Source organism: Phascolarctos cinereus, unplaced genomic scaffold (genome assembly GCF_003287225.1).
Source record: "Phascolarctos cinereus isolate Bilbo 61053 unplaced genomic scaffold, phaCin_HiC Scaffold_5;HRSCAF=322, whole genome shotgun sequence".
Classification (NCBI taxonomy): domain Eukaryota; kingdom Metazoa; phylum Chordata; class Mammalia; order Diprotodontia; family Phascolarctidae; genus Phascolarctos; species Phascolarctos cinereus.
The window spans coordinates 78007140-78027735 of NW_027555958.1; the positions used below are offsets into that span (position 1 = coordinate 78007140).

At 40.5% G+C, this 20596-nt stretch overlaps 1 long non-coding RNA gene across 2 annotated transcripts in view; it reads left to right on the top strand.

The window, feature by feature from the left end:
- Window positions 1–17193: 17193 nt before the first annotated feature.
- LOC110197968 (uncharacterized) overlaps window positions 17194–20596 on the top strand; it is a 38150-nt gene continuing 34747 nt past the window's right edge. Inside the window, exon 1 of one of the 2 annotated variants that reach the window (XR_013486898.1) lies at window positions 17194–17792. This is a non-coding gene — a long non-coding RNA (uncharacterized LOC110197968). The remainder of the gene's footprint in view (window positions 17793–20596) is intronic. The other variant, XR_002321616.2, reaches the window with a different exon arrangement.

A 20596-nucleotide genomic window follows, 5' to 3' on the forward strand; every position in this document is an offset into this window, starting at 1 on the left:
GTAATGGCAAATGATTTCAATTCAACAAAATTTTATTAAGTGCTTAGTGCCTGTTTTCAATGAGCATATGATCAAGTGGCAATGGAATGAGATATTTACACAAATAACTATAATACAATTTATGATAAAGTGAACAGAAGAGCTCAAACAGTGAAGTGAGAAAGTTGAAAAAGAAGAGATCACTTTAGGAGGGGGGAAGGAATCAGTGAAGGTGAATTCAAGAGGCATCTCATTTGGATCTTGAGGGGAAAAAAAAGGATTTCAACAGGCAGAGATGGTGGGGAAGTGGGAAAAGGATTTATTCCAGGTTTTAGGGATGACATGTTTAGTAAAAGGCAAGAGAAAATTAAATCAGGCAACAGCTACTATTCTAGTTTGGCTGGAGCATATGAAGGAAACTAGTTTAAATAAGTCTGGGAATGTAGGTTTTGGTACATTGCAGAGAACCTATAATTCTAGGCAGAGTTGGTATTTTATCCTGTCAGTAATGGGAGCCACTGAAGCATTTTGGGGCAAGGGAGTGCTATAGTAGTAGCAGTAATTGAAATAATGCTTTAAGATTTGCAAAGCATTTCTTTCTAGGCATTATCTCATTTGCACTTCACAACAGCCCTGTTTGGTAAGTGTCATTTTCTTTGGAGAGTGTCATCTATAGGTGTCATCTTCATTTTCCAAATGAAGAAATTCTGGTCAGAATGGCCCATGGCCAATGTGTTGGAGATGGGATTCAAACCGAGGTAGGTCTTCATGCCTCCAAGTCAATGGCAGTCAACTCAGTCAGTTAACAAACTTTTTTTTTAAGGCAATTGAGGTTGTGACTTGCCCAGGGTCACACAGCTAGTAAGTGTCAAGTGTTTGGTCTGAGGCTGGATTTGAACTCAGGTCCTCCTGACTTCAGGGCCAGTGCTCTATCCACTGTGCCACCTAGCTGCCCCCAACAAACATTTATTAAGCATTTACTATGTAGTGGGTTCAAATAAGCATTGGGATACCAAGAAAGGCAAGAAACAGTCTGCCCTCAAGGAACTCCAGGTCTAATATGAGAGACAACATGCAAACAATGTACAAACAAGATATATGTAGGACGAACTGGAGATAATCACAGAGGAAAGTTGCTAGCATTAAAACAGTGATTGGGAAAGGTTTCCTGCGGAAGGTAGGATTTTAGATGGGATTTTAAGGAGAGAGAGTATTTCATATATGAGAGACAGCTAGTGCAAATGCTTGGAATCCAGAGATGAAGTATTCTGTACAAAGAACAGCAAGGAGGCCAATGTCAATGAATCACATAGTACATGGAGGGTGGGGTAAGGTGTAAGAAGACTGGAATGGTAGGAAGGGCTCAGATTGTGAAAGGCTTTAAAGCCCAGAGGATTTGATTTTTAATCCTGGAGGTAATAGGGAGCCACTTGTCAGACCTTTGCTTTAGGAAGAGCAGTTTGAAAACTGAGTAGAGAATGGACTGGAATGCAGAGACCAGGGAGACCAACCAGCAGGCTATAATTGCAATAGTCCAGGTATGAGGTGATAAGGACCTGGACACTGCTGGCGGCAGTGTCAGAAAAAGGAAAGGAACATACATGAGATACATTACAAATGTAGAATCATCAGAAATTGGCAACAGATTGGATATGGAGAGGTGAGAAAGAAGGAGAGAATGAGGAGTTAAGAATGATATTTAGGTTGCAAGCCATGGCAACTGGACAGATGGTGGTACCCTTGAAAGCAGTAAGAAAGTTAGGGACAGGAAAGGGGAAGGGGTAGGAGGAGTGGGAAGATAATGAATTTGGTTCTGGATATGTTGAATGTGAAATGTCTAAGAGATGTACACTTCAAAATATCCAATAAGAAATTGGAGATGTGAAACTGGAAGTCATGAAAGGTTAGGTTTTGGACAAGTGGATGTGAGAATCATCTGCATAAAGATGATAATTGAAACCAAGTGAGCTATTGAGATTACCAAGTGAAATTGTACAGAGAGAGAAGAGAAGGTGGTTCAGGACAGAGCCTTTGGGAGCCCCCATGGTTAGTGGACATGATTTGGATGAAGATACAGCAAAGGAGACAAAAAAAAAACTTCAAGTAGGAGGAGAACCAGGAGAGAAGGGTATCACACACACACACACACACACACACACACACACACACACACACACACACACCCCTAGAGAGAAGAGGGTTTCAAGGAGAAGGAGATTGACAATATCAAAGATTGGACATAGATCAAGAAGGATGAGAATTGAGAAGAGGCCGTTAGATTTGGCGTTTAAGAGAACACTGTTAAATGAAAAGAACAGTTTCAGTTGAATGAAGCCAGAATGTAGAAAGGTTAAGAAGAGAGTCAGAAGAAAAGATGTGGAGGTTTTGATTGTAGACTGCCTTCTCATGGAATGTAACCATGAAAGGAATGTGAGATATAGGATGATAGCTAGTGGAGATGGTCAGACCAAGTATCAGTTTTTTTGAAGATAGGAAAAACATGGGCATTTTTGAGGTAGTAAGGAAGCAGGCAGTAGGCAGGGAGAGATTAAAGATAAGAGAAAGAGTGAGGATGATAAGGCAATCAACTGGAAGAGATAGGATGGAGTGGAATCACCTTTGCATGTATAGGGCTTGCCTTGGAAAGGAGAAAAGCCACTTCTTCATGTGAGATAGAGGTGAAGTAGTTGTGGAAGGTATCTGAGAGATGTGAGTTGGAGAGGAGTGGAGAAGAGGGAGTTCTTAGCAAATGGCCCCAATTTTTTCAGTGCAATATAAGGTAAGGTTCTCAGCTGGGAGGAGAGGATAGGTACAACTTTACATATTGGACAAGGTTCTGTATTTGGAGTTAGAAAGACCTGGGTTAGAACTCCATTTTTGCTGCTTACTAGGTATTTGACCATGGACAATTCATTTAATTTCTTTGAGTCAGTTTCCTCATCTGTGAAATGGGGATAATGAGTGACAGGGGCTTTCAGTTAACCAGATGTCTATTGGAGCTTTTTCTTTGCCAAAAGTGCAACAGCTATTTCTTGCTTTAATGATGATTTCATTCTTCAGAAGACAGAGCAAGATTCCAACTATTGGGTCAGGAACTCACTATTTGACAAAAATTTATAGGAAAACTGGAGCAAAAGGGTGATATTACATGCAAATTAGTGTAGCCTAGAAGAAATTTCCCTTCAGATCCATAGATAGGGAAAGAGTTAATAAACAAACAGAGGTAGAGAGGTTCATGGGAGCTAAAATGGGTAATTCTGATTACCTACAATTAAAATGTTTTTGCACAAACAAAACCAATGCAGCTAAAATTAGAGAAAAGCAGGAAACTGGGAGGGGGGAAAATTTCTTTGGAGCAAATTTCTCTGATAAATATCTCATTTCTAAAATACATAGGAAACTGAGCCAAATTTATAAGAATAAGAGTCATTACCCAGTTGATAAATGGTCAAAGGATATGAACAGGCAGTTTTCAAAGGAAGAAACCAAAGCTATCAATAGTTATGTGAAAAGAAATGCTCTAAATCACTAATTATTAAAGAAATATGAATTAAAACAACTCTGAGGTACCTCCTCATATTTATCAGTTTGGCTAAGATGATAGAAAAGGAAAATTGCGAATGCTGGAGGGGATATGGGAAAATAGGTACACTAATGTACTTGTTGGTACAACATCAAACTAGTCCAACCATTATGTACAGCAATTTGGAACGATACCCCCAAATCCACTAAACCGTACATACTCTTTGACCCAGAAATATAGTTACTAGATCTATAACCTAAAGAGATCAAAGAAAAGGCAAGAAATACAAAACCTATTACTGTTATTGTTTCCAGTTCTGAGATTACCATCAACTGCAGAATGGCTGAGCAAGTTTTAGCCTATGAATGTTATGGAATATTATCATGCTGTATGAAATGATGAAGGGGATGGTTTCAGAAAAACCTGGAAGACTTGTATGAATTGATGCAAAGTGAATTGAGTAGAAGCAAAATTTACACAATAACAGTAATATAAGTAATACAGTAATTTAGGTAATATAAGTAAAGAATCAACAATGAAAGAAGTAACTGATAATACAATGAATGATCCATCTCAATTCCAATGGACTCATGATGAAAAAACACCATCCATCTCCAGATAGAGAACTGATGGACTCAGAGTATGGATTGATGCTTTTTCTTTCTTTTTTCTTGTCTATTTTTGGAACAGGACTAATGTGAAATTTTGTCTTCCATGATTTCATACTTGTAATAGATTTTGTATTTCTTGCCTTTTCAATGGATAGGGAAGGGAGCAGGGAGGGGGGAGGAAGATAATTTGAAATTGAAAATAAAATTTAAAAAATTTTAAAAGGCAGAGAAAATCTTTTAAAGGAAAAAAGAAAATCTATTCTGGACCCAATTTTCACTGGAAATGAGGAACTGTTTGCTAGTGTGGAAATGATGGGAATCTTAGAGAAAAGCAACCATTCCACCTTATAATTTGTAATAGAGAGGGAGAGAAAAGTTGGGAAATTCATCCTATTTTGAGAAAAAAGATATGAAAGAGTTCAGAGAAAGAGTAGGTCAGATGTCATGAAACGCATTTCTAGAGGGGAAATTTGCCTATGAGGAATGGAAAACTCTAATGAAATCCCTAGAACACACGTAAAAAAAAGAAACAATGTCAATGAGGTGGGAAAAGGATGTTATCAGAAGCTGATACAGATGCATAAGAAATTCACAAAATGACTTAGATTTTAAAAACTCATGTGCAAAAGACAAATTCAGCTTGAAATTTGGAATCCTTTGTAATTTGACTTTAGCCTATCTTTCTACACTTATTGTGCATTACCCACCTTCACACACTCCATATTCTAGTTAAACTACCCCACCTGCTATTATTCTCTGACCCTAGCATTCCATCCTGTCTCCATACCTTCGAACAGGAGGAGGCATCATGGAATGGGAACACTTGTGCATTCGGAGGGTTTTGCTAGCCACTGTGCAAAATGCTGGGGATACAAAGAAAGGTAAAAACCTGATCCCTGCCCTCAAGGAGCTCATATTCTAACGGAGGAGACAACCAGCAAAAATAAATGGCAGCTGCAAGATATATTTACCACAATGTGGTCAGAAGGTATTCTCAGAGGGAAGGCAGTGGTGGGGTAGAGGAGATCAAGAGCAGCAGCGAGGTCTTCTCTTACTATTTCATTCTTTATCTTGGGTATCAACTGCTCATCAGCTACTTTTAGACTTTCCAGTCCAAAGATAATTTTTCTGGCACATAGCAAATGCTTAATAAATATTTGTTGACTGATTGAGTTGATGATTCCAAATCACCTGGCCTGGATGATTCCTTAGATGCTGAAAACACTGGCAGACACGATTGCAGACTGTCAGTGATAGTTGAAAGATCATGGAGAAAGGACTAGCAATGAGAAGGGCAAAGGTCCAGGTTTTCAAAAAAGGGCAGTACAACCTTTACGCCAATGAACCTGACTTCAATTCTCAAAAAAATCCTAGAACGTATTAATAGATAGTGAACACCTAGAAGGGTCAGCTAGGGATAGAACCCTATGGCTCATGGGATAGAACCCTGGTTCTGGAGTCAAGAAGACCTGAGTTCAAATGAGGCCTCAGACACTTAACTAGCTGTGTGACCCTGGGCAAGTCACTTAATCTCTGTTTGCCCTAATCCACTGGAGAAGGAAATGGCAGTATCTTTGCCAAGAGATCCCCATGGACATAAGTATGGTCTACAAGGTCATGAAGAATCAGACACAACTGAACAAGAACAAACACCTAGAAAAAAGAAGTGATTACGAAGAACCTGTAAGGCTTCATTAGGAACAGAGCAAGTCAGACTATTCTTATTTCCTTTTCCGGCAGAGTTACTAAAGCACTATCTCAGGATAGTGGTATAAAACATTCGATAAAACTTCCCATTCTATTATGGAATAATGTAGTGCTGTAATCTTCATAAGAATACAAATAGGCAAATTGGAACCTGGTTGAATGGCCAGGTTCAAAATGTGGTCATTAATAAATCTGTTTGACCTGGAAGAATGTCTCTTAAGTAGTGGCCCAGGGGTCTGTTTTTTGGTGCTGTGCTGTTTAACAATTTTAACAATGACTTGGATAAAGTCATAGAGAGTGTGCTTATCAGATTTTCAAGTGGCCCAAAGCTGGGTGAGATAGTTTACACACGGACTTGACAAAGTCAGGAATCAAAAATATCTAACAGCCTAGAACACTGAACTGAATAAAAAAGGGGGAAGGAGAAGACAGGAGAAAATCTAGCAGTGTTAAGGAATGGTGGACGCAGAGGAAGATCTGTTAGAGGACTTCAATCTTCTTAGTAAAGTAGAAAGGAAAGTCCTCTGCTGAGAGACATGAAAGTAGAATTGGAAGTAGGGGCCTGAGGAGAGAGGAGATATGGAAAGAGTGTTGGGAAGACAGGGATAGGGAGTCAAGAAAGGGTTAAAAGGACTGGAGTTTGAATCCTGCCTCACGCTCTTTTTAGCTTTGAGGCCCTGAGCAAGTTTCTTAAATTCTTAGCATGTTTCCTCATCTGGAAAGTAGAGATAATAGCATCTATCTTACAAAGTTACATGAGGATCAATTTTTAAAAATATGTAAAGTGCTTCACACAACAAGATAACCCCAGTCAATCCACAGAATAACCAAGATCAGAATCTTTTCATTGACTTAGAAATATCAACAAAAAAGGATTTAATCCTGACTTTGTAATAACAAAGTTGAGCTCCTTAGCAGAATCAAGACCTGAAAAAATGTGAAAGTCAATTAGGATATTAAAAACATTTTATAATAATATAAAACATAATAATAAATATTATTTATTTACTAATAATATGTCATATACAATATATAATAATGTAAATAAACAACAAAAGAATAAAAAACAAAAAATTAGGACAAAATTTTAAAAAACTATAAAAAGTACATAAAATATTAGTTGTTCTTTAAAATACTATATTCATATACCAACAAATTCTCAACTACTTATCAACCAACCAAATAGCATTTATTGAGTGCTTACTATGTGCTAAGTGTTGAGGATACAGAAAAAAAGCAAAAAGAGGAGCTCACATTCCAATGTATATAAATTAGAACATAAAAGATAAATACAGAGAAGATGGAGGATAATTGTAAAGAGGATGGCAGTTGGGGCGAAGGGTATAGGAAAGGTCTCTTGGAGGAGGTTGAGCTTGAATTGAGTCTTAAGGGAAGCCAGGGATTCTAAGAGTTGGAAGTTGAGAGAGAGAAAAAGGTAAGTGTCTTTTATATTGGTTAATATGCAGAGACAGAAAAGAACCATCAGAACCCACAGGAGGACAAAACGTGCTAAGATGACTTCTCCTTCATTGAACTTCTTGTCAAAGGTCAGGAAAATGATGGCACTTAAAATGCATTCCTTTTATGTTAAAAGGAATGCAAGTTCCCCTGGAGTAATCAAACTACTAGATGATTTCTCTCCCCTCCCCACAAATGTTAGAATTATATCTGTCCACATAGTAGTTTGTTTGTTCCCCCACCCCAACCCTCTCTCCCCAGTTTAGATACTGTTCCCAATCAAGTAATTTGTGGTAAAAGTTTGTGGGTGAATTTTAAAAAAATAAACAAAATCAAACTTCTTATTTAAGTCATCTTGAAACAAAATAGATGATTATTGTTGAAATGTATCGATACTAACAGCCAAATGACAGATGAATGTATACTATTTTTTCCTTTGGATTACATCCAAAGGAAAGAGTATAGATTTATAGTGAAATTGAGAAGCAACTGCTTACAAAACAAGTGTGTATTAACCACTTTTTGATGAATTAAAAGGCTTTTGCATTTATTTTGATATTTTAAAATGTGAGGCTTTAAACAGACTCTTTCCTGATTATAAAAACCACAAAAAGAATCAACAAAGGAACAATCTCCTGTAAAGTGATATCCCACAGATAACTGCATCATAACTTTCCAAAAGGCAATTTTCAAAGTCATAGCCTTAAGAAACAAATCAAAATTTATCTACACATAGAAAGACTTTTTCCATGAATAAAACCAGTTTTTCTAGCTCTTTTCTCTAAATGCAGGTTTTAAAAATTGTTTCCCCACTCCATCTAGTTGAAAGGCCATTTGGCTTTTGACAAAGGATGGGAATGGACAATGTTGGAGGGGAAGTGGACGGAAAAGTACACTAATGCAGTGTTGGTGAACCTGTGAATTAGTACATCTATTCTGGAAGGCAGTTTGGAATTACGCAAATAAGAGGTTAAAATATCCATCCTCTTTGACCCAGAGCTTACACTGCTAGGCACTTAACCAAAGTGATCATTGATAAAAAGAAAGGCTCCACATACACAAACACATTTATAGCAACACTTTTTGTGGTAGCAAAGAATTATAAACAGTAGATGTGCATTTATTGGGAAATGGCTAAAAAAAATTATAGTACATGCATATTATGGAACAAACTGTGATGTAAGAAGGAATGAACATGATGAGTATAGAGAAGCTTTGAAAGACTTACATGAACTGAGGCAAAGCAAAGTAAGCATAGCCAGGAAAACAATAACAACAATGACTACATCAATGTAAATAGAAAAAACAACAAAGATAGAACAATTGGGGACGAAAAAGAACAAGTTTGGCTCCAAAGAAGAAATCTCCCTTGATTTCTTTTTTTAGGCAGGAGTCCCAGGTGTGGAAAAATTGCATATAATATTACATTTTTCAATGACCAATTTTGCTTATTTTTTTCTCTCCCTCTTTTCTTAAAAAAAAAACTTTGTTAAAAAGAGATTTTTCTCTGGGAGGAGAATGGTTACAGGAAGAAATGTGGGCAATGTAAAAATAAGAGTTAGCTAGTATTTCACCAAAAAATAAAGTCCACTGCCCCCCCCCAAAAAAAACTCTTAAAGGACCATCTGGTAGAAGGTAAGTAGAAATTTGTGACGTATGTCAAAATCTCAAATTGGCAGCACATATTACTTTTGAGACAGAGTGGTCACTGATGAGTAGTGACTTATTCTTGAAAAATATATTTTTGTAGTTGTGAATTTTGTATTTGCTTTGATTTATTGAAATATTAAGTTATCCCTTTGCTGTGTGAATTCAGATTTTGTTTCAAGTGAGTTTACTACAAAACTTATGAAATGAGTAAGAGTATCAAACATCATAACTTGAGAAAAGTTGCAAAGAAACTGATTGGTGAAGATTATAGGAAACGGTTATACTGCTGAATACCCCTTGTTGATTTTGTATGTAAATGATAGCACTTCCTTTGAATTCTAGTAAAAATACTTTCAGGGGGGACGATAAATGTTTGAGGGTTATCTACTCATATTTGCATTCTATGGCAGTGGGGATAAATCAGGAGGATACTTATTTCAATAGGAAGAAAGTTCAGCATTTTCTCAAAGACTACCCTGAGCCCCTGCTATTATAAACATGTGGGAACATAAATATAATCCCTCCTCCCTTCCACTTTCCTTAAAAAAAATTCCTCTCTTCCCCCTGAAGAATATAATAGCACAAAATAGGAAGATAACTAGTAGGAAGCAAGATTATGTTTGTATAAAGAATCATTTCTAATTACGAAGACCACAAAAAGGACCAACAAAATAACAATCTTTGAGTGTACACACACACACACACACACACACACACACACACACACACACAAATGTTTACACACAGAAAGGAGAGGTTGTTCAGAAAAGCTTCCTGATCAGTTTGATGAGCTCCCCAATCAACTTGATGAGCTTTCAGGATGGTGAATCTTGGAGACAAGTGATAAGGTGAGAAGATCCTCACTGGTGCCTTGTTTAGAGGACAGGGGTAACCCGATTGGTGTTCAGGGACTGCGGCTATCTCCAAGACTATGGGTATACCTCAGAGATATTGTGGATTCAGCTCTAGATTACCACAATATAGTAAATATCACAATAAAGCAAGTCATGAATTTTTTTTGTTTTCCAATGGATATAAAAGTTATGTTTACGTTATACTGTAGCCTATTAAGTATGCAATAGTATTATGTAAAAAAATGCACATACCTTAATTTAAAATATTTTATTGCAAAAAAAGATATAACAATTATTTGAGCCTTCAGCATCTTTTTACTGGTGAAGGGTCTTGCCTCGATGTTGATGGCTGCTGCTGATCAGACTGTTATTTACTGAAGGTTGTAATGGCTGTGGCAATTTTTAAAAATGAGACAACGATGAAGTTTGCTCCATCAATTGACTCTTCCTTTCACTTGAATACTTAGAGGCCATTGTAGGTTTATTATTTGGCCTAATTTCAATATTGTTGTGTCTCAGGGGATAGGGAGGCCTGAGGAGGGAGGGAAGGATGGATGGAGGGAGGGAGAGAGAGAGAGAGAGGGAGAGGAATTTCCTGAGTATGGTGTCTCTCTGAGAAAGAATATGTCTCAAGAAGGAAGTTCATGGACAATATTATTGAACCCTAACTTTCCAAGCCTGAATCTGCCTTTTGCATGGCAACAAAATAGAGCACTGGACCTGGACTCAGGAAGCCCTAGGTTTGAATCCTATCTGAGATATTTACCAGTTGGGTAACTTTGCACAAGTCACTTAACCATACTCTGAGTGCTAAGGAGTATGTTCTCAATAACCTCTAATAGTTCTTCTAGCTCCCTACGTATAACTCTATGAACTTGAGCTGAGGAAGGAAGGTCTAAATTTTCTAGACCCATATTCCCACAATTTAGCCTTGTAGCAGTGAAGGGAAGGCTTTGTTTTGTTTAGTTTTGTTTTGTTCTTAACACCAGCTTTCAGACTTGTCTCTTTGAGATTCTTAAACTGAAATTATGAGCTTACTTTTTAAAAAAATCTTGTTAACTGTGTTTAGTTACAGTTGGATTCCTTTGAAATCCTGTGTATTTCATTTGATATATTTAAAGACATTCTGAGAAGGGAACCGTAGGCTTCCCTGGACTGCTAAAGGGGTCCATGATACAAAAAAGGTTAAAAACATCTGCTCTAAAGTAACTCCAACTTTGAGAGTTCAGGAACTTTTCCTCTAGAAGGAGAAAGGGACTTCCTGAGAAGTGTACCTTTTGAAAAAAGATGAGGATTGCTCAACATTCTGTGTGACTGACTTTGAGTCTAGTACATGACTCTGTATAGGATTTCTAAACCTTTTTGGTGTCATGGACCCCTTTGGCAGTCTGGTGAACACTATGGACCTGTTCTTAGAATAACATTTTAGAACGCATAAAATAGAACACGCAGGATTACAGAATGAATCAATTATATCGAAATAAAGATGCAATTTTTTCCCCATCCGAGTTCATGGACCCGTTGGAGGTTGGTGGACCTTAGATTAAGGACCCCTGATTGTAGGAAAACTAGGAATTCACTGGAATGTTGGGAGTGTTGCTCCATTGGCAATCTTGAGTTCAGTTCTGTCCAAGAGGAAATACTGTGTTTTTTGCATTTTCTCTAGCTGTTTATGTGTTTCTTGAGTCTTTTGCATCTTTTGCATTTTCTGCAGGGTGAAATAAAGGTGTTTCTCTCCCAGATATGCATTTGTAACCTTGACTCCTTGTACAGAAGCTAAAGACCCACAAATCATTATTCTCAGAGCCATGGTAACAGAAGGCAGATTACAGCATTTCAAAAAGGGAAGGGGACTGAGGGGAATGTAGACTGGAAGCAGAGCCTATACTTTTTCTCCACATTCCTGAATTTCTAAACCTCCTGATTATTGAATCCAACTCCAGACATTAAGCCTCCTAAACCTCACTGAGGCTGCTTGTATTTTGGAGTGTGTGGTGGGAGTAGAAAGGAAAAAGATGTGTAGGTACTAGAATCAGCTATCTTGTCACAATGGCAGCCACAGTTGCAGCAGGAAGGAAAATGGTAATTAGAGATTAAACAGAGCAGGTCACTAGATCAGAGAATCTGGGAATAAATAAATAAAATAAATCTGGGAATAAATAATTGTGAAAATAAGATATGAGCATATCTGGAAATTTTCCTGTCGGGAAAGGGGAAGGGCCAAAAGAAAATATGGCCCTTTTGGGTTAGCTCCAATTCATGTGCTCTTCATGAAAAGCTCTGGGTCACAGATTACCGATTCTAAAAAAACTTCACTGTCACTCCTCTGCATTTTATCTCCCACTTTTTTCTGTAACAAAGAGAAAAAAGTTAAGCAAAACAAGTGCTTCAACCACGTCTGGTGTATATCCCTTCCAGTACTTTTCTTTCTTTCTTTCTTTTTTGGAGGCAAAGGAGCTAAATGACTTGCCCAGGGTCACACAGTTAGGTACTAGAATCAGCTATCTTGTCACAATGGCAGCCACAGTTGCACCAGGAGGCGGAATGGTAACTAGAGATTGAACAGAGCAGGTCACTAAATCAGGGAAACAAGCAGCCTCAGTGAGGTTTAGGAGACTCAATATTTGGAGTTGGATTCAATAATCAGGAGGTTTAGAAATTCAGGAATGTGGAGAAAACGTATAGGCTCTGCTTCCAGTCTACATTCCCCTCAGTCCCCTTCCCTTTTTGAAATGCTGTAATCTGCCTTCTGTTACCATGGCTCTGGGAATAATAATTTTTAAGGCTACTACTGATTTCCATGACAATAGTAAAAGCATATATAAATAATGGCACGTATAGCTTATATATATATTTATATACATATGTGTGTATGTGTATATATATGTATATACATGTGTGTATGTATATATATGTATGTGTATATGTATGTACGTGTATGTTTTTACAGCCTGTTAGGTGGGCTATGTATGTTGTTATTTTTCAGATCTTATCAGAGAATATGGTCTCCTGGCTGATGGGACTCAAGCTCAGACCTTCAATCTTTTCAATTTAATATCCATACTGCCTCTCTTTCCCTCTGCCCTCTACCATGGTGAATACATGACTTGATTTGGAGCCTGGAAGACCTTAGGTTAGGTTCAGCCCCTAATACTTAATAGCTTTGTGACTATGAGGAAGTCACTTAATTTCTGAGTCTCAATTTACTTATCTGGAAAGTGGAGTTAATAATGTCCATAGGTGGTTGTGAGGCTCACAGGAGATTCTGCGCACACACACACACACACACACACACACACACACACACACACACACTCTTGGTATCATCCTCAACTTCTAACTCTCTCACTACCTCCTCACTGCCCCAGCCCCATCTGTTGCCAAGTGTTATTGATTCTACCTCTCTCCTACATGTCCCTTTCTCTCCTCTTGACACATCCACCACCGTGTGCAGGGCTCTATCTCCTCATGCCTGGACTATTGCAACAGCCTACTGATTGGTATCCCTGCCTCAAGCCTCTCCAATGTATCCTCCACTTATCTATCAGACTGATCTTTCTAAAGTCCAGATTTGACCATGTCATTCCCCTATTCAATAAACTCCAGTGGCTCCCTATCACCTCCAGGATCACATATAAAATCATCCATTTGGCTTTTAAAGCTCTTAATAACCTGCTCCCCTCTTATCTTTCCAGTCTTCTTACTCTCCTTTATGTACTCTCTGATCCAGTGACACTGACCTCCTCACTGTTCCTCACACAACCCATTCCATCTACAGACTCCTGGCACTTTTATTTGCTGTCCCCCATGCCTGAAACGCTTTGTCCCCTCATCTCAACTTCTGGCTTATCTGATCTCCTTCAAGTCTCAACATTTATAGGAAAACTTTCTTGATGCCTCCTTAATACTAGTACCTTCCTTCTGTTGATTATCCAAGTTATCCTGTATATATCTCATTTGCACATAGTTGTTTGCCTTTTTGTCTCCCCTAGAAGACGGTGAGTTTCCTTGAGAGCAAGGACTTTCTTTTTTGCCTTTTTTTATATCCACAGTGCTTAGCACAGTGCCTGGCACATAGTAAGTGCTTAAAAAATGCTTGTTGACTGACTCACTGATACATATTATATATATATTATATTATATATATATAATATATATACAATATATGTATGTGTATTGCATGTATATACACACATCTATGTATATATACATATATATACATAGATTGTGTATATATTGTATATATATTATATATATATATAATATGTATGTGTATTGCATGTATATACACACATCTATGTATATATACATATATACACAATCTATGTATATATATTAAAACATATATATATACACATACACATTGTGATTTGTGAACTTTTATTTGCAAAATAAAATGAACATTTTCTCAAATCTATCTTTTCTTCCACTTTCCCTGCAGCATTTCACATTTTGATCCTTTGTTTCATGACCCATGTTGGAAATACTGTAGGGGCATTCTCTATTGGGTGCAAGTTGAAGTGGATGGACTCTGTGAGCTCTTCCAAATTCAACATTCCATGATAGTCTCTTGGGATGGTTTCCAGAGTGAACTATCATTCTAGGAAATTGACCAGAGATAAACAAGGTCCAAGATTGGACCTTGGAGACCTTGAAGAAATTTCACTTGTGTCAGGCAGCAATGGAATCTCAACTAAGTTTCCCTCCAGACATGAAGGGAGGGTCCAACTACACTTCAGGAGGCCTCCTGAAATTTTCTCCAGTTCTTCTACCTCATCTAGGTGAAACTGGGGAACGTCATTATCAGGTAGGCCTCAAAGGGTTACCATCAGTTAACTCCTCTCACAGGTGTAATACACACAGGTGAATATGTATGGGAAACTGTAGTTGGTAGCTCACCAGGCTTAATACTAGAACTATTGTTCTATATGTAGTAAAAGGAGTACTGTCATTCAATTTACCAGTTTCTTTGAAGGTTTATCAATCCAGAGGCTTCAAAACTGGTCCTGGGGTTCCAAATTCTCACCTAGGATTCTATTGTTGTCTGCTCATATCTTCGAGGCTTTTCTTATCTATATGTAGCATACCTTCTAAATAAGACTATTCTGTTTCTTAAAGCTCTCCCAAAACTGTCTACTGCTTTCACTTTGGGGTGAGAATGGAGAAGGGATGTGAAGCACAAGATGTACCCATGTTAAATGTATATTTTATCTGTACAATCTTCATTTCTGCCACATACTCATGTAAAAAAAACCCTCTGTTTTTTCCTCTTGGTAGATACCTCTAAGTCAGGAGTTCTAAACCTTGCCACAAAATTTCACAAGGGAATATATCATCTTTTATCACTTTCCTCATTTTTTCCTTCCACAGTGAAATTCCTAGAAAAAGTCTTTCACTTGACTTGCCTCCTCCTTTTTCTGTCTATGGCTACTCCTTCCTCTTCTTTTTCTGATCAACACCCATGATGCAGGCCCACTTACCTTGGGTGTTCTCCTCAGGCTGTGATATCCTGGGTTTTCCTCTTCCTCCTCCCCCTCCTCCTCCTCCTCCTTCTCCTTCTCCTTCTCCTCTCTCTCTCTCTCTCTCTGTCTCTGTCTCTCTCTCTCATCACTTGCTATAGGTTCACTGTCTATTACCTCTTGACAGAACTATAACATCTGTACGTGGATCCCAAATCTCACTCTGGAGCTCCTGTGGCATATTACCAAAGCTTCTGAAATTCAACAGGTACAAAATGGAGCTCATCTTTCTTCCAACCCTCCACCATTTCCACTGGAGTAGATGGGGGAATTTATTTCTATGTAGGACATCAACATCCTTCCAGTCACCCAACTTCCCACCCTCCACCTCATAGTTCATACTCTAACCTCCCCTATCTCTGGCACACTAGGTGACTCAGTTGCCAAGTCTTGGCTGGTCCACCTCCACAACTTCCCTCATTTATCTATGAGAAAAACCCAGAGTCAATTGGGCCTTTAAAGCCATTCATTATCTGGCTGAAGTCTTCATTCCTAGGTTAATCGACTCTGAATCTTGTGGTAGGAAGAATAACTACCGAAGTGTCCCCTCTTACCTCAAATTTGGGTTAAGCTAATTATTTCCCTTAAAAGGTATTGAAACCTTGTTAGAGACTGACAGATCAGGAGAATCAGATTTCCAGGTCCTTTATATAGCTTCCCAGTCTCTTGAGTACACAAAAGCCTCTCTGCATCCAGAGGTTTGATGGAGGTTCACCAAAGGCTGTTTCCCAGAGACAGAAGAAATGAGCTCAACTAGATTAAGGCAGTATCCTCACTGAATATCTTTTCCTGACCCTAACTATTTTTCTTCTTCTAGGGTTACATAAACTACCCTTTAGAGATCTGACAAATGGACTGTCTCATTTTGTGTGAAACCTGGAACTTGTCTTGAGGTGCTGGTCTGATATGAGCCACCTTGGCCAATACAATCCTGTCCCATCTTGACCTACAATCCCCTCCCACCACATTTTCCCTACCAGACCCCTCCATCAGCAGCTGGAGAAGCTGGCTATATTCCAGCCCAAACTGCCTGTTGCCTGGTGTCCCCTTGAGGGACTTTAGGCTGTCTACAAGTCCTGGCATACATTTCTTTCTTCCTATTAGAATCAATCCTCTGATTCCCTCAAGGCCCAGCTCTTGTGCCACCAACTTTTGCAACACCTCCCTAATTGTTGGTCCTCTTTCCTTCCTTGAAAACTCCTACAGTTATTTGTTTTGTTGGTTGAATCACTGACCCCCTTCCCACTCCACTTCACCCCCCCCTTGCCTCGGAAGATTGAAAATTCTGAGAAGGCAGGAATTCTTCTTGGATTTCTCTTTGTATCTCCAACACCTAACAGAGTACCAGGTATGTTAGCAAGTACTTGAGAAATGCTTCTTGAATTGAATCAGGTAAGATTGCAAGCCTCCAGGTTATAAACTCGATATTGTTACTCTTGACAGAAGAACCTTGAATTTTGTCGTCAGGACTCCGGATGAGAAGTTCTCTCCACCAATGCTGACAGGCACCTGCTGTTCAAGTTGACAGTCTAAGAAAGGTCCCTTGAAGAATGGAGAGTTTAGGGCTGGAAGGGCCTGAGAGGTCCAATAGTTTAACTAAACTCTTCATTTAGTAGATAAGGTCATTGAGCAACTGAAGGGTCCTACAGAAAATCTCCGTCAGGAAATACCCTAGCAGTGCAAGGGCATAGTTTGAATGGCGAAGGTTGGAGGAGGAAGGGAAGGCTGATGGGAAAGGTGACCTTGATGGTCAAGGGAGACGTAGAGGGTCAAGGTGCGATGTATTTTTCCTTGGAATTGAGTTCTCCCTCTGGATCTGGCAAGGGAGAGGTAAGGAACGGAGGGACAACGTCCAAAGGGAAGGAGATTGAGGCAGTGGAAAGCCAGGGCGTGACTAGGAGGACTCATTTCTGGCTGGAATGTCCGTCCACAAAGATTCTCAGGCTCCTAAGGACGTTGCTCTGGTCCTTGTTAATTTCATGACGACTGTCTCCGGGATTAGGTTCCTCAAAGGCTTGGGAAGGATTTTTTTCCCCTCGTCATTTTGCAGCTGGGAGCTATGTAGAGTTCCTTCATTTCAGGTGATCTCACTGTCACCCTCCTCACTCCCCTGCCCCTAGGTCACTGGCCAGGCAAGGGAGGGCTTCCCCGAGGTTGCTTGGCTCCTCCTGCCTGTGGAGACTTCGGAAATCAGAGGATGGAGAAGCAGTAGCTATTGGGCCATCCAGCTGGTCGGGAGAGAACAGGAAGCTGAGGCAGGAGAGGAACGACACTGGGCTGAAGGGCTGGTCGCCAGCGCCCTCTCGCCGTCCACTTCGGAGCTCTGGTCCAGGATTAGCCAGAGCTGCTAGCGGCCCCACAGCTGTAGCTCCAGTCTATGTTCCTGGTAGGACGCGCCTTTTTGGAGGAAGCCGGGCGAGGAGCACCTCTCAGTGGCGTCAGCTTTCCGGCGGCGGGGTTGCGGTTTGGTCGCGGTTTGGTCATCTGCAGGGTAAGGAAGGGCCTGTGCCTCACCTTCCGCCCGCCAGCCCCGCAGGTGGTTGGGGGCTGCGGGGCGCGGTGCCTGGCTACTGTGGGGCGTCCGGATGGATGCCCGGAATGAGCGGGAGGAGGAGGCCGAAAATGGCCGTGGCCGCTAGGGTTCTAGAGCCTGGGGGCCAGGAGGAGGGTATGTGAAAATGGAAGGGGATGGGGGAAAGGCGCAGAGGGGGGACCAATCGGCAAGAGAGGGGCCTCTGAGCCACGGAGAGGTGAGTCCGCTTGACGTGGCGTATCGGGTTTGCGGGAGGAGCGGAGCTGAGGAAATGGAAGCTGGCTGTATGGTATAAGCGTCTCAGAGGCTGGAAAAGGCCGAGGTGTAGGTTGGTGTAGGGAGGCATGTTGGACGAGACAAGGTGGCCGTGACAGCTGGTGTGAGAACGTTTTGGCTTAGACCAGTTAGATTAGGATGCGGCGCTTTCACCGCTGCGGCCTGATTCCATTCCCGGTCAGGGAACATCTTTTGCATGGCTAGAGATCTGATGAAAACCCTTCTTTCCCTGTTCCCGGGGCCCTCCACGAGAATCCACTGCCCCTCTAGAAGCAGTCGCCTCTGCCCGGAAATCCCCGGCCTGCTTTCTCTCTCGGCTGCCTCCTTCTTGGGACCACTCCCTCAAGTAGCAATTCCCTACTCCACCAGCCATGGCAATACACACACTGTCAGCAAGTAGGACCAAGACTGCTCAGGTCAGCTGCCACCAGACAAAGGCACGTTCAAAGAGTCGGGGGAACTCGCTCTTTGCCTCCCTGAAGGCTGGTCAAGGCAGAAACGAGGATCCACATTCGATTAGGCAGCACAGGCGCTGCTTTCTCGAATACATTATTTCCGCCGCAGACAGCCATTGGTCTCACCTTTCTTTTTTGCAAAACCCTCTGAGTTTTGCCGAGAAAAATCCCTAGCTAGAGTTGCCCCTGCTAGAGATATACCCCAATGCAATTAAAGACAGAAAGATAGGTCATCCACATATGGAAACCAAAATATTTCTAAAGAGGCTGCTTGGAGGGGGTGAGAGAAGGTAGGCAGAACGTGTAAATTTAAGGGTAGCCTCTTGACCATCGATTGGATGGACAACTGGCGGTTTAGAAGGTGGAGTAAGACTCCAATGGGATACCATTTGGCCCTTGAAGAACCGACCAGGAGGAGGATCCAGAGAAATAGGGGGAAAAGCGTTATAGAAACTAATTTACAGGGAGTTGAGCAGAACTAGAAAAAAACAAGAGATACTGGGACTACTGGAAAGTCAGGTACAAAAACACAATGGAAGTCAAAAGCTGTATCATTTGATGTAGGGACCAGTCTTGGCTCCAGGAAGACAAAAGTCAGGAAATAAATGGAAAATCAACAAAAGAAATAAAGTCCATGATCCTGGTAAGGGAGAAGCTGGGAGGCTAAGTAAGCAAAAGCAAAACCAAATCTTCTTCCTCTCCCCACGTCCTAACCCACCCCCCAATTAAAAAAAATTAATCACTCAAAGATGAAAAGAAAAAAAGACAAATATTGAAAGGAAGAAGGGAAGGGGCTGGAGGAAAGGGAAAGGAAAGATGTCGGTTTTGAGTACCAGCAAGAATTACTTGGTTAGGACTTCAAGTTAGATCCAGAGAAAGATAAATTTCCTATAGCAGGGCCCAGTTCAGGAGCTGCCTGTCATTAGTGGCTTTGCCCCAGTCCCTGAAATGCCTCTGTCCTCCATCTCCTGGTGATGGGCTCTGGAGGACCAAGGTTCTTAGGCTAAGTAAGATGGAAGGTGGGGTGGAGAGCTCAAAACAAACAAACAAACAAGCAAAAAATCCACAGAATAGATTAAGAAGCAGAAAAGGGGTGGTAAAAACAGCCAAACCTGGCATGGGAGTGGCAGCAGGGCCAGGGGAGGGGAGGAAGCTGATGTTTAAGATAACTTCTCAGAACCAGAATCAGCATCCTATTTCCAAGCTGAGAGCACTGTAAGTCCCTCTCTGGGGTCAGCCTACTGTTTGGCTAAAGACAGGCCTGTTAATTTTGGGCCTAGGCTAGAAGACACAACTCACAGTTGTGTCAAGCAGAAAAAGGCTATGTCAAAAGTAGGATCTGTATGCCTGCCTGACTTCAGGGAAGATGGTGACCTTATGGCATTGAGTGAGACCCACTCTGGTCATCCCCACAAACTCTTACAATGGAATTCCTCCTTCATCTTCACCTCCCATCCTTAACCTCTTGGAAACAGCCACTTTTCCCCCTCTTTTGGCCCTCAATTTAGGGGTATTCTGGAGACAGCTCCAACTGGCTCTGGAGGAAAGATTAGCAAATTGTCAGTGTGAAAATTGTAAATCCACAAATCCTACAAATTAGGGCTTGATTTGTTGTTTTGTTGATTGTGATGAATGAGGGTCCACATGATTTCTTCAAGGACAAGGCAGCTAAGTCTGGCAAAGTGGGCTCCAGTTAAATCACCTACCTATGTACATGTCTCTAGTGAAATCTCCAACTGGAAGATTGTTCCTCTTACTCTGTCTCAGGACAAGAAGTTTGCTGCTTGCCTGTATAACTATTCCCCAGTTTCCTTTGCTAGATTTTCATCTAGGATTAGTTGTGGGTGTCCCTCAAAGGTCAGTCCTGGGTCCTCTTCTCTTCTCCCTCTGTATTATCTCGATTCATGATCTAATTACCTTTCATAGTATCAATTATCAATTCTCAGATATCCAACTGCCAAATTCCCTATAACTGTGGAAAGTACCACAATTTTCCTAGTCACTAGACTCACAACCTCACTGTCATCCTCA